This window comes from Anas platyrhynchos, chromosome 5 (assembly GCF_047663525.1).
Source record: "Anas platyrhynchos isolate ZD024472 breed Pekin duck chromosome 5, IASCAAS_PekinDuck_T2T, whole genome shotgun sequence".
NCBI classification, from domain to species: domain Eukaryota; kingdom Metazoa; phylum Chordata; class Aves; order Anseriformes; family Anatidae; genus Anas; species Anas platyrhynchos.
In genome coordinates, this window is record NC_092591.1 from 5,928,502 (window position 1) to 5,942,687 (window position 14,186).

General features: G+C 50.5%; 1 protein-coding gene across 2 annotated transcripts in view; it reads right to left on the minus strand.

Moving 5' to 3' along the window:
- The window catches only part of RTN1 (reticulon 1), a 98,936-nt gene that overhangs the window by 53,013 nt on the left and 31,737 nt on the right, over positions 1-14,186 (minus strand). The window contains exons 1-2 of one of the 2 annotated variants that reach the window (XM_072038158.1): positions 13,167-13,181; positions 12,588-12,711 (exon numbers count right to left, since the gene is read on the minus strand). The exons of the other annotated variant lie outside the window; for it this stretch is intronic. The gene's annotated coding sequence lies outside the window, so the exon portion shown is untranslated. Of the gene's footprint in view, positions 1-12,587; positions 12,712-13,166; positions 13,182-14,186 lie in introns of those variants that run through there. 2 annotated transcript variants of the gene reach the window in all.

Sequence of the window (14,186 nt, forward strand, 5' to 3'; positions counted from 1 at the left end):
CCTGCAAAAGAGGAGTTCATGCCAAGCAGAGACTGGAAGAATCCTCCCCAGACATCTCACTTCCCTGAAGGGCATTTTCAAAGACTTATCCCATCCCTTGCTCTACTTCAAAGAGCCCACAGAACTACGAACCCCTCCATTTCCTGACTGCCAATACGTGGCACCTGGAGACCCCACCAATATTTGCCCACCCAGGAGCCCAGCATCAAGTTTGAAGTCTGTACTTTGAGTGGAAGCATGATGATTTTGGGGGAACAATTGAAAAGTGCTTTTTTCCCCTGAAAGCCCAGGGAAGCTCCTTTTCCTTCCTTACGTGGCAGTGTCCATCTCTTTATTCATCAAGCCTGAAGTCCTGCAAGGGTGATGTGGATCTCTGCGGTGAGCTCAAGATGTTGGCTTTCACCTTCCACAGACAGCTTGGATGTCCCCAGGGAGGAACGGAGCAGCTCCTCTCCCCTCTGTGGGCTCACGCAGGGACAGGATGGGGCACACGCTTTGCTGTAGGGCAGCAGCTGCCAGCCACCAATTTGCTGGAAGAGAGAAAAAGCAGAGGCAAAGCCGTGCCTCTGCTGCTGGCAGGGAGACCCAGCTCCCTGCGATCAGTTGGAGGCTAAATCCCAGCATTTCTGCTCATTTAGGGCCAGGGGGGCTGCGCTGCTGAAAGCTTCCCAGGTCGTGGCAGAGCGACCTCGACTGAAACCATCCATTTGCTGGGGTAGGCGCTGTTAGAGCAGGAGGGGGGCAGCAGCCGGACAGCAGAGCCAGGACCAACCTCTCTGCCAGGTGCTGCAAGTTTTCTATTAAAAGCCACACTGAAGACTTTGCTTTTTCAGCCACACAGAGGTCTGCTTTCCTCCAAAACATGTCCCACCCCCCAGGGGAAGGTCCAAGACCTGAAAATGTCCCGCTTTGCTGCCTAGCTGGCCTCAGAAGCAGCAGAAAGCACTGAGAGTTTCCTCTTCAGCCTGGGAAAGGTTCAGATCCTAAACTATCAGGGCTTTTAAGAGAAGTTACACCAGGAACTCTTGAATGCTATGGGTATGGGGGCACCTATACTATACCCATAGGTTACAAGTGATGTTAAAAAGAAAGAGCAAGTGTGGCAAGAAGGCTTTGTTTTAATGCTGTGTTTTCAGAGAGATGGAAGGGTAAGGCCAGAAGACTTCATGGTGAGCAAAGCACTACGTCCTCTGGGGAAAGCCCATTGTGAGAGTCTACCAGAGCGAGTGAGCCAAAGGGCATTTGGAAGAGCAGCACACGATTACTGAGATTAAGCATCAGGTTGTCCTAAAAAAAATCATCTAATAGCCTTCTTGGCTACAAGCTTGGTGTTAGGAAGCAAAGGAAAAGGAGCAACTGGGAGGTAGCCCACTTTCTCTCGTATTTTCAGCATCCAGTCCTCCCTGGTAGGCAACTCTTAACATACATATGGAAAATTGGTTAGATGGGCAAAATGTTAGTGAGGGAATTAAGGCATTAAGGAGGCAGGAGGCAGCCCAGAAACAGAGAGCAAGAGAAATAAGGGCTGATGGAAGCTGTTTCTTCTCTGCAGCATGAAATCAAGAAGGTTCCACACAGGGACAGGGCAAGAAGGGACTCCCACTACCTGACCGTAGCTTCTCCTCTGGCACAAATGAACCAAGAGCTGGGTACTTCTGTGGGTTTCTTCACTTAGGAAAAGCACCAAAAGGTGCTGAAGAGCTACAGGAGGAAAAATGCTGACGGCATAAGAACTGGAGGGCAGGACACCTGGGACCAGCATGGAGGAGGGAACGAAGGAGATAAATTAATATTGTAGGGGGAGAAGGGATGGGGAGAGCAGGATCAGGCTATAAATACTCGCAAGGTACCGACTTTGATGAAGGGAGGAATTAGTCACAGCCTTAGAGGTTGGGAAGGAAAAGCAAGAGCTTGAAGTTAAGCTATAAAACTAGGCTACGTGTCAGGGTGTATTTCTTGATGGAAAGGGATGGATGAGTGGGACAGGGAGCACGGGGTGTGCGAGGCTCCTGCCCCACACTACAGGATCTTAGCAGGGAACGAACTGCCCTGCACTGGGAGCAGGTTGCAGATGCCTGCCTGGCACCACTGTGGCTGCCCCGATTTTGCCTCTTGTACAGCAGCACTTGAGTTGAAAGCTGGGCAAATAAGAGACGCTTCGGTCTGCCAGGAGAGAAAATTAAATGGAAGTAATTCTGCTTAGAACCAAGCTGTAACAGATTTTTTAACGATTTTTTTTCCAGTTAAATGGGAAGACAAACCAATAAAAAAAATCATTCTAACACAAATCAATTTAATTTGACCTGAGGCTAAATGTCACAGATCTGGTTTACAGCAAACCCCCTTTGAACCATGCTCCAAGGACCCTCATGGAAGCACACACAATGTGGCACACGTGCCATTGATTTCCCAGTCCCTCCTGGGCTGCAGCTCCCTTCAGAGCCGATGGAGAAGCATTTTTCAGCTTCTTCCCTAACTTCTTCCCAAGTCCAACCGCTTAGGGCTAGACCTCCTGCACCACCGAAGATCGCAGGCAGCCCTAAATCCCGCTCAGAGCCATTTTAGCTCCCAGCGTTTTGGATTTGAGCCCGCGACATTATTCACCACCCCATATAGTTGCTATAGTAACACCATATTGGGTATTATTAGAAATCAGCGTCCCCAAATTCCATATATCGAAGGGGTTGTGCAGCAGGGCCAGGAGCCATCCCTGCGTGCACAGCTTCCCCTTCATCCTGGTGGATGCGGTGATTTAACCAGGCTCTCTCTTACCCCAGCATGCACCCCACTTCTAGCTGGCCTTGCTTCCTCACCACAACTTGTTTCCACGTTTCCTAGGGGTGAACGAACAAAATATGCTCCAATTTAAATGCAGACAATGTTTTTTTTGTTTGTTTTTTTTTTTTTTTAGCCCAAGCAAACGAGGAAAATCTGAGCTGTTCCATTCTGCTATCCACAGGACTTCACTGCATGACCTTGCAGGGATTAAAAGGTGCAGCAGACCTTGCTGAACATTTCACATTTGGTAACAAGAACTACCAACATTTTTTTCTGCAGTTTAATGCCAAAACAGTGCTCATTCATTAAGAAAGTGAAATTAATCCACTATAGGGCCAAGTATGGACATAGAGGACTGGACTGGGGAAGAACCAGGCTGCACCTTGCTCTAGGACACAAATCCCTACATTACTCCGCTAAACTCCTCCTCCACGAAGCAAACTGTATTTAGCTGCTGGAATGCAGTCAATTAGGCAATGGATTTCCAAAATAAATTAGAAATTTCACCGTAGAAGGACAGGTCTCAGAGTAACACACTAACAACGCTGCAGTAGTTGGAGTGGGAGGTGCAGGCTGATCCCGGTCCCCTCCTGGGGTCACCACCCTTCCCAGCACCAGGAGGTGTCCCCCTGCACCAGGGACTGATGGGGTGTGGGAGCCCTGGACACTCACCTTGACAAAACCAAGCTGTTTCATTTCAATTTTAGCTTCTAGTTTTTCAGTTTACAAGCTCTCACTGACATTCGCTCTGCTCCAGATTAGGAGGTCAATAAATAAGCGCGTTGTTTATAAACGCCTTTTTATCCAGCTGCCACCCAGCTCAGGTGCAGCAGTTTTAGGTCAGAGGTAGGACTCGATGATCTTGAGGTCTCTTCCAACCTAGACAATTCTGTGATTCTGTGATCTCCTCCTAGCCCCGAGGCCAGCAGACATCCCCACCACCGTGGGGACACAACGCAGAAAGGGCTTCTGAAGGCTGCACAGCTCCCAGCCCGGTCTGAAACAGCCCGAAGACAGTAAATGATATTTCACTCCTTTAAAAATCGGTAACAAAAAGATGAGAGGCTGCAGGGAGAGTATTTCCAGTGGGCTATTTATACCACGACGGGCTCAGCTTTCCCTTACCCTGCAGCCATTTAACACTGTTTCGCCTTCGTGGGGATGAGCATTCAGGTCTGTCACCAAGGCGCTCACAACATATGGGCAGACTCCTCATTTTGAGCGTTTTCATCCACTTAAGCACATCGGAGAAAGGCTCTGGGACTCTAGGCCTGCTTTTGACCAAGACGCATGTAAACAGGCATTCCAGGGAGATTTCTGTCCACACGCCCTGGACACAAAGAAACGTGTCCCAGGGCTGCCAACCCAACTCCCAAATCCAAGGCTGGGCTGGCAACACACAGCAGGCTCCCACTTTGGGGGGAAAACAGCCCCCATCTCACTCCCAGACCTCTCTCAGCTCCCACCCAATCTGCAGACCAAGGTAAAACCATTTTATTTTATTTTTTTGCAGAGGACAGCAGAAATAGGTTTTCTGTCCTAACCATGGGTTGTCACGTTGATACAGGCACTCCATCCCCAGCACAGGTCACCCAGTCTGAATTTCTCAGCTTGCTCTCAGGTTTACTGCAAGTTTTGCAGCTAAACTGCACCAGAGATCATCCCTGGTACCTGCCTAGGGGCTGCTCTGATTTTGGCTCATGGTGAGAAGAAAACAGCCGAGAAAGGAAGCAGAAGGGATCAGAGAGAACAGTGCTAAGAACAGGGGAGAGGAACTGGCAGAGAGGGACGAGATGGGGCTGTGTGGGAGCAGGGTGGAAAGGACACTGATGTGGTGAGAGGAACAAGAGAGTGAAGCAGAGGAAGAAAAAAAAAAGTGATGGGAATAAAGGATGAGAGAGGTGAAGAGGCAGGGACTGAAGCATGAGATGGGGATGAGAAGTTTCGGAGGCACATACCTGTCTCCAGGCAGTTTGAAGGGTTCTATACCCAAGCTGTGTTTCCCTCATTCATGTTTACCCATCACGTGTCTCTGGGACACTATTTTTTAACAAAAACACACCAGGAGCCTTTCGCACTTCCATTTTGGAGGTAGGGCCAGGCACTTCCCAGGCACAAGGCAAGTCTCTTTTTAGATTAAATACAGAAAAACTATCAGAGCAAGCAAGAATAAATAACTCTGTTCCTGCGGAGGAGGCTGTGGTGCGGAGCTATTCTCAGATGTGTGCGCAGCCCCAAAGGAAAAATAAAAAAAAATTTAAAAAAGGATGTTCAGAAAGGAACGAGGAGGTGGTGGCCTCAAACCCTGCATGGCTGCAGGCATTTCATGTGTCCCCTGAAGGGAAGGAGCTTTTCAAGTCTGGACCAGCAAGGAGCACAAGAGCAGAACAACTTGACCCACCTGCAAGGTGTTGTATGGCTCCCCGTTACACCACGGCCATCCCTGGCCCTCAGGAGTGAGGATGAGGACGGAGAAGCCCCGCTGCTGGAGGGAACGTGGAGGCAGGAGGCTGTCATCCACAGCAGCAGGGCTCTCAGGCCACAGCACAGAGCGGGATTAAGGCAGAAATGTGCTGAGGGAAGGCTGGGCCTTTCCCAGCGTCATCTCCACTCCTGAATCAGCCAAATCCTGTTCCCAGTACGTTCCAGCTGCTCTGCCCCTCACCATATGCAACACCCTGGGTTGATTTATCCACTTACAGGGGGGAAACCCAGAAGCTTTGCTTGCGGCACTGATCCCTTCTTGGGCATGGCCATAAGGAAGGCAGGGACTGGTTTCTTCCCCTTAGGGCTGTTTGTGGCTGACAAAACCTCGCCCTGCCTCAATGCTGCTCCAACCAGCAGCACGTGGAGGTGCATAGAGCCAGTCCCAGCTCCTGTACCTTGCCCCCTGTGCAATTTGACCATCCTACTCCACGCACGCAGCCTGCTTTGCAAAGCATCCCCACCCTGGGACGTGGCTGGGGACAGCCCCGAGCTGAAGCACAGGAACTAAAACAAGGTCTGGCAGCACTCACACCAACACTCTGAGTATCTCTTTACCTCCCTCCCCCCCTCCAGAAGCTGTATTTTACTGCCGTGTAACGCAGCCTTATTCACCTGGGAGCATGTGAAAGACATTGGTACTTTCTGTAAGGTGGCCCTGGATGCTTCATTTGCACAAGAGGTGGAAAAAAGCCACTTGTCCATCTGCAATCTGACTCCTACAGCAGCTGGGCCATCAAGGATGCATCTTCCTGAGAGCCCTGACACTAAAAATACCCAGATTGATGCACATTATGAGTGCCCACACAGTTTATACTCAGTAAAGTGAGGTGAGGATCCCAAATCCCTATACTACTCTTCCAGAAGACAGATTCTTGCTTAATAATTGTCCAGAAAAAAATTTCCAGAGCATGACTGCTTTGCTGTTTAGGAGTCTCCTAAATTTCCAGCCTGAATTTATTCATCACCAACCCACATCCCATAGCTCTGCCAGCAGTGCCCTTTGCCACTTGAACATATTTATAGGAAGCAATCGCTCCTTTGCGGCTCTCATTCAGTGAGTCTGCACAAATTACTGTCTGTACTCTCCTCAGGAAAGCTCTGCAGCCCTCACCCTAAATCTCCTGAAGAGCCTGGGATGCCTGGTACCACACTGAGAATTTTCTTCTACTTTTCATGTTCTTCTTTGGAAATACCTTTAGGGTGTTTTAAAGCACATGACAACATCCTGATGAGCAGGGCAGACTCAGATTGTTATTCTGTTTGGCTGGGGCAGCAGGAAAACACCCTGGCAGCAGGAGGTCAGCTTTTGGAGCATTTTTTTCTTGGTCCAACCAAGAGTTTCTGCTCTGATATCACAAGAGAAAGGACAGCGATCAGGTCTGATGTGGTGCAGGAGCATCAAAGAACCAAACCCTGAGCATATGGCAAAGCACAGCCACATTTTTGCATGCCCACCTTTTTTTTCCTGAACTGAAGTGATCACTTCTCAGCCTCTCGAGGTTCAGGGATCTCAGTTCAGGATGATGACCATCCTGCTCAGCACCCTGCCCCAGTCCCTGCGTTGCTGTATGGGCATGGAGAGCTCTGTGCGAGTCAGCATGCTCACGCTGAGCTTGAGCCAGAGCATCCAGACCCAGCTGGTGGAGATCAGGAGCACAACGGAGCAGAGCATTAATAAATGATCTGCAGTTTCTACCCTCCTCCACCTCACAACACTGGGGAAAAAATATTCCCAACACCAGAATGCACTTTCAGCAACAAATGATGATAATGATTTGGTTCAGAATTAAGCACACAAGAAGAGTTTAATGCAGAAGCTGAGCACCAGCCTGTCTCATGAGGCTATTGTGCCAGCATGAAAAATTATGTAGAGCTTCGTCTTTTTATTAGATGAATTCAATTCTTCAGCTCCTTTGACTGCTCCCGTATATCCTGTCTAAATTAAGTTTGGTTTTCTGTACCTGCAGCTACGGCTATCCTGGGTATTTTCCTGGGTATTCCGCTGTGAAAATCGTGATTAAGTTCATTTGTCATAAAACAAACACGATGCCATGAATGATAAATAAGCAGAGCGCGCTGCAGAGACCGGCAGAGCAGCTCGGTTTGCTCCGTGCTCAGGGGGTGGGGGAGGATTTTTGGAGTGGCTCGTGTCTGAGATTAGAAAGCTTCCTAATGAAGAAATCTGCCTAACAGGTGATGTCATTTCTGGCAGAGCCACAAGCCTCATTTGCAGGGAAAGTGCCCAGCAACCCCAGCACCACCTCCCTGGGCATGCAGAGGAGCTGCCTGTGCCAGCAGCGGGGGCTGCTTGCCTGGCCCCTGCCCCTCGATCTGAGCTGCTGGCAGGTGGCACCACCCTGGGGTGTCCCACCACAACCAGTGGGCTGTGGGCTGGGCTCCTTGTCCCCTTCCATGTCCCAGACCACAGGAGGTGCTAGGGCAGCCTGCCCTAACTCCAAGAGAGTTGTTTCACCAACCTGAAGAGATGAAGGGCACGGATAGATGGGATCCAGGCCCTCAGCTCCCCAGGCAGCCGAGCTCTGCACTCACCTGCAAGCTCCTGTGCCACCAACCTCATCTGCGGGTGCTGTAGGGGGCAGCCCCATGTCCTTGTGAACTGGGTCTGGGGGACAGACTGGGTAATGGTGACAAAAAGCACCTTGAAATTCCCTCCTCTGCCCCCAGGTTACCCCCAAGATTTTTCCAGGAACTACCCATGGATTATTTAAGATGCAGCCCCACGCTCAGACTCAGGAGGCATGCAGTGCTTTGTGGCACCTGGGCTGGAAGGTGGGGTGGATGGGGGCTGCAGCTCGCTGTGCTGCCCTGCTCCTGCTTCCAACCCTCGTGTTGGTGATCCTGCTTCCCTTCTTGGTCTGAGGCAGCTGGCTTGTTTCTGCAGAGCACTCGGATCCTGACTCAGACCCCTTAATTGCATGTTTAAGGTAAGAGACAGGAGGAGCCAGAACATAAGCCCGGGTTTTGTTAAAACAGAGCAAGCAGAGCTGTGACCCACCGGCTGAACTGAGATCTTTCCTTCCTACAAATCCATCCTACCCAGTCTTTTCCTTCACTGTTCCCAGCCCAAGATCTTCCTTGCTCTCAGGCTATTTCCTCACCCAGCAGACCTCAATAAAGCACCCCAACCCCCCCATTTTCACTGCCCTTTTGCTCCAGAGATCACCAGGCCCACTGACACACCACTTCCACCAAGCTCACGCCTCAAGGCATCCGAGGCTATTTGTGTTCACCACCACCTCCAGCAGATGGATCCTCTGCAAAAAACCCAGAGGCAGCCAGCTACAGACCTGCTAAAAGCCTGCAAGCCAGTTCTGTGCAGTGCTGCAGCCACGGGGATGGGACCCCACAGGAACAGCCTCCAGACCCAAGGCAACTCCTTGTCTCTATGAAGGATGAGAAGGAGATGAGGATCACCTACAGGGAGTCAGAGCAAGTTTCTGACCTCCTCTGTGGGTTGCCAGAGCACTCCCTCTATTACCCTGCCACATTTACCTTATTTACAAGCACCACCACATTTTTTTGCTTCATTCCTCTGTCCTTTCCTCTTTGTGTTTCACAGCAGCTCAAATTCAGCATTCCCCATCCCCAAAAGCCTTCGACTTACTCCCTATCCTTTTCACCTTAAGAAGCTGAGCTGCAGCTGTTCAATACCTTCCCGTTAATGCAAGACTTTTCCTTCCACCCATAATGACAGCAAGATGCAAACGCATCCTGCTTCCCTCTCCAAGAGCATCATCTCCTCTCTCTAGAGCCCATCAGACCTGTACTTTCGTGCCTTTCCGACACGCTGATCGACAAGGTTATCATCTCTCTCTCTCTCAGAGCCAATTGCTCTAATTACACGCTGTCTGCTGCGACCTGAGGAGCTGTAAATAAAGAAGCAGCCACAGCATCATCTCACCCATGCTGTCCTCCAAAGTGGGCCCCGCGGTCTCTGCTTGCAGAGGCTGGGCATAGATTTTGGGCAGGGCTAACCAGCAGCAGGTTTCTATGAGAAAAAGGCAGACAATACCAGCCCGGGCATCCTGAGGCCCCAGCACTGTATTTAGCTGCCTGTGGACTCGTGCTGGATGACCAGACCTCGTTGCAAAAGTGATTTTGAGGAAGGAGATCAGTTTTGCAGGTATTCCCTTATTTGCAAGCTAATTGAGAATTCAACAAAGCTGTTCAAGTTGTTTCCATTTAGCTAGAGCTCTCCATCAGGTCACATCCAGCCCCTACAGGAACAAAACAGGGCAGAAATTAATAGGTTTCTGCAGGAATTAGCCCAGAAGTGGTACAAAGACATTCTAGCTACAGGATCCCCTGGGACGATGTGAACAGCTCAGAGGCAGCCAGAAAACCTGTGCTCAGGGTTTGGGAACCTTCCCCTGGCTGTTGTTGACCAAGGAGAGGGACTCACGAGGGGCATGCTGCTTGTTGAACCCAGCCTCAGGAAAATCCGCCCTGGATCAATGCTGCGTCTCTGCTAAGTGCGGGGTGGGAGCTCCCTGAGCAGCCGGTAATTGGGTTTGTCGGAACAATCAAGCTGGCAAATGCATTTCCAGGTGTCACCGAGCCACGGGTAACTGCAGCGAGAAAGCCAGTTAAAAGAGCTAACAGCCTGCTGCTCAGCGAGGGCAACAAAGGCAGCAATGCACTCAGACACCTCTAACGCTGAGCCACACAAAACCACAACCAGGTTCGGGGGAAGTCGCAGCTGTTTGAGGCAGTGCCCTGGGTCTGAATCCTCTCTTCCCGAGCTCTGGAGCCCTTGTGGAAGGAGGACTCCTCACAGCCACAGAGCTCTGCATCCACTCCGGGTCCTGAAAAAGGCAAGTTTTAATTTCAAAATGTCTTAATGCAGAGCTATGACATTGAGATAAAGCAGCAATGGATAGGAGGTTATTGAGTTTGGTACCCAAGTGATTAAAGCAGAGTTTTTTTTTCCCAAAAAGGAGAGCTCTGGCACCATCACTTAAAAGGGGAGGTGAATGGGCTCATACCTGCATCCAAAGCAGGCAGCTCTCAAAGCAGCACAGGCTTCGTAACCCACTAACCTGACACATGACAGCAGCACAATAATACCTGGCTCTTCGGCAGTCCTTTGCATCAATAGATCTAAGCCAGCCTAAATGCTGGTGGTGTCTGCGCTCACAACTGCCAGGAGAACAGGAGAGCAGTGAGAGCTGTTTCAGATCGCTTTGGAGCACGAGGTTTTGATCAGTGCCCTCCTGCACCGGGAAACCCAACTCAAAGGCTGCTCAAATTCCACGCAGCCATTACACGGGCTTCAAGGGGACCTGGAGCAGAACACCAGGGCTTACCGTGACTCCTACTACAAGGGCTTTGCAGCAATAAAGCCACACGACAGCGAGCCACAATAAAGTGAGCCTCACACACTTCGCCTGCCGCGTGCACCTTCACGTGTTCAGGAGCATAAAGCGATCCATCACCGGCTGCTCCCAGTGGCACAGCTGCAGCACTGCTCCAGGTGTCGCACATTGAGCTGTAAGCAGTGCCAAGCATCCTGCAGCGGGCTGGAGAGGCTTTCAGAGTCCAATTTGAAGATTTGGAGTTCATCAATACCTTGCACAGAGCACTCCTCAAGCCATTAGAGCGGAGCCATCTGTCACGATGCCCCTTGTCCTGAGCTGACTTCAAGGATGCGAGAGTTAAAAACACCTCAGCCCCAGCAGATTTCACACCTCAGTATTTAAGCAACAACCAACTTCAGCAAATAGCTCATAAGCAACATGATGCCCATTAAGTTTGCTACCTTTTTTTTTTTTTAAAAGGCACAATATCACACACCTGTATAAAACCTGTTCCTGATAGAAGAGCAGGTAACACCCTTCAGATGCAGCAGGTCCCCTAGTTATATCATCCTTTTGATTACATTTGCAAACCAACAGAGAAGAAACCCTGATTTTCAGGATACCCTAACCACACAGGCTGTGAGCAGCAAATTAATTTTAGGAATACACACGTACAGCTGAAGTGACCGCTCTTTTGCGAGAAAAATTTAAGCCAACAATGCCCTTGAAATCACACCTGCCACTTACCAGCAAGGCTGAGCCATCTCCAGCTTGTGTGACCACAGCCGCCAGCAGTGCTGCTGGAATGTGCCCCATAAAATACCCCACATAGAACAGGAGCAGATTTGCCAGGAAGCATTTCTTTGCTGATGAAGTGGGGGGCAAAACAAAACCAAAGCTTTGGTGCTCATTATTTCAGGTGAGCCATACACTACACAGGCTCTGTTCTGGTGTCAGGGGAACAAGCAGAGCGCCCAGCATGGGAAAACGCATCAGAAAGGCACACGGGAAAGCAAGCAGAATCTGGCACCAGCCAGCACACTTGGAAGCAGGGACACGGGCTCTGCCGCCTGCTCCAAAAATCACTTTATACATCTTTAATAGCTTATAAATAAACCAGCGTATGAATAGGGACTGAAATTCAGGCCCATGGCCCCAGAGGCCTGCCTGAAGCACTAACTCCCTCTGGCTCCACACCCTCCATCTCCAACCCACTGCTCACAGGTGTGTGCTCTCACCCCCATGGGTTCTGGGTTGTGCACAGTGCTCCTGAGCCCCCAGCAAGGCACCAACACCTGGGCACCAACACCTGGGCACGGACAGATTCCTCAGCCCAAACCAGCTGCACGACCAACATTTGGGTTTCCCAGGTGGCCTCGTACCAAAACCAGGTGAGCCCAGCACCTCCAGAAGCCCCACGGTGCTGGATCTCCAGGTCCAGAGACACAAGCAGACCCAGAGGAAGAAGGGGGTGAGGAGCACGAGGCTGGGAGCACAGCCCTGCTCCCCATCACACTTATTACAACGTCCTTAAAGCCAGGGGGGTGAGGCAAGTAGAGTAAACAGGACGATGCATTAAGTGCTTTTACCAGCCCCATGCCAAGAACAAATTAAGGAGCACGGTTCTGCAGACAAGTAGCACACAGCACATTCCTGCCGAAGCTGAGACTTTTTTTTTTATATTCTGATGAATAAAATAGTAAGCTAAAAATGGCTAATTTTTAAATCAATACGAAATTCACTCCCCGGCACTACTGCATAAACGATAACTCTTCAGCTGAGCCTTAAATATTACATGAAAGTGGATGGGAAACCGTCTCGCTGAGGAAGTTCTCCCCCTCCCCAGGCATGCAAGCGCTCGGTGCAGGACCTCCCCAGAGGAGGAGAAGAGAAAAGTCATCGAATACAGCAAGACACAGCTCACAGCACCACGCCACCCTCTAGGATGAGCCCAGTACAACCAGTACGACCCTTCCCTGCCATGTCCAGTGCAGTGGCACCAACCTGCCCAGGAGGAGAGGTTTGTGCATCGGTGCAGGCAGAGGAACCATCGGAGCACCAGGTCCTGGGTTTTGCCTTCAGCCCTGGCATGAAGCAATCTCCCCAGCCAGCTCTTGTGATGCTGAGACTGTTTAACCACGAGAAGTGTTTCAGAGAAAAGCCACTCCAAAGCAAGAGCCCCCTTACACTTAGGCCTGCTTTAGCAAGTGGCTGCCCATCCCTCAGGCACAAAGTCACATTTATTCCTCTGCTCTCTCATCACCCAGAGCACAGCACTAAATAAAACAAGAACCAAGTCACCGCGCAGCATTTGCCCTGCCATTCCTCTTAACCCATCTGTAGCCGCAGAGATTTTGGGGTTCGAACCTCTCTTTGCAGAGCATCTGCCAACACAAGCACCGTGCCATGCAGCAGAGCTCCAGGGGCGCATCACCCGAGGCTGCACACTCAGAAGGGTGGCAGGAGGGCACCCGGGGTGGCTGAGGATATAAAACCCTAAAACCTTCTAGGCTGTAAGAGCCCCCCAGCCTTCCTTATCTGGTAAAGGTTAAGGTGACCACACTGCAGGTATCCATCACCTACCTGGCCACTACTAGGCAGGAGTTTCCTTCAGGTAACAGCAGGAAGAAGGGAATTGTGCAGACACACTTGGACTCGAAGCACCAGGTGTGCTACCCATGTACACGAGCAGCCAGCAGCACACGGACAGCACTGCCTTGCAGGGCTCTGCTCCCCTCTGCAGCATTATGAAGAGCACCCAAACCACCTGGAGGGACAAATCCCAATTCCCTTTCGCTGCTCTGAGTGAACAGACTTTTCCTTATAGTTAATGGAGCATAAACATCTATTGGTCCCCCAAAGCACAAATTAATGAACAGAACTAACACAAAGAGAAAAAAATAACACTGACAACTTAAGAGAGATGCTAAGAACACAACAAGTTTGCTTTCTGGGTGTGCCTTATTGTTACTACCTGCAAACAGACCTCATTTAATCGAATTAAACCACAGTAGCAGCTTTTGAACTACTGAAGCCAGGCAGGCTGAGCACTACCCTACAGCACAGTATTTGGGGTTACGAGCACAGCAGCACACGCAGGATCTGAGCCAGGCCATGGCTGGGGCTCCCCAGAAGCACCCAGCACAGCAGAGCAGTGCCCGCGTTATCAGCGCTCCTCCCGGCCACATCCCCAGCCGGCGACAAAGCCCAGCCTTAAAATAGACACAGATGTAGGACACACTCCATTTCCCAAGGCAAACTAAGAGCAAAATACCGTGGCCAATATTAAAAAACACATTCATAGCAAGCTTAAAGGAAGGAAATGTATTACAAATAAGTCAGTTGCAAAGAAAATCTGGTGCAGATACTGTCCAGTTCAGCCTAACCCAGCCTAAGGGTATATTCAGAGCACACAGAGGTGAGGACACACCATACAAACCCCCCAAGGAAAAGCTCTTCCTGGCTCCTTCACCTATATCCCTAGCTCTGGGCTCTTCACGAGCCCAGAGGCAGCTGGGGGAGGCACTCCCATTCGGGTGCTAATTAGATAAAACTGAGCTAATTAGCAAAAGCTGGCGTTCAAGTCAAAGGCTGGGCCCAGAG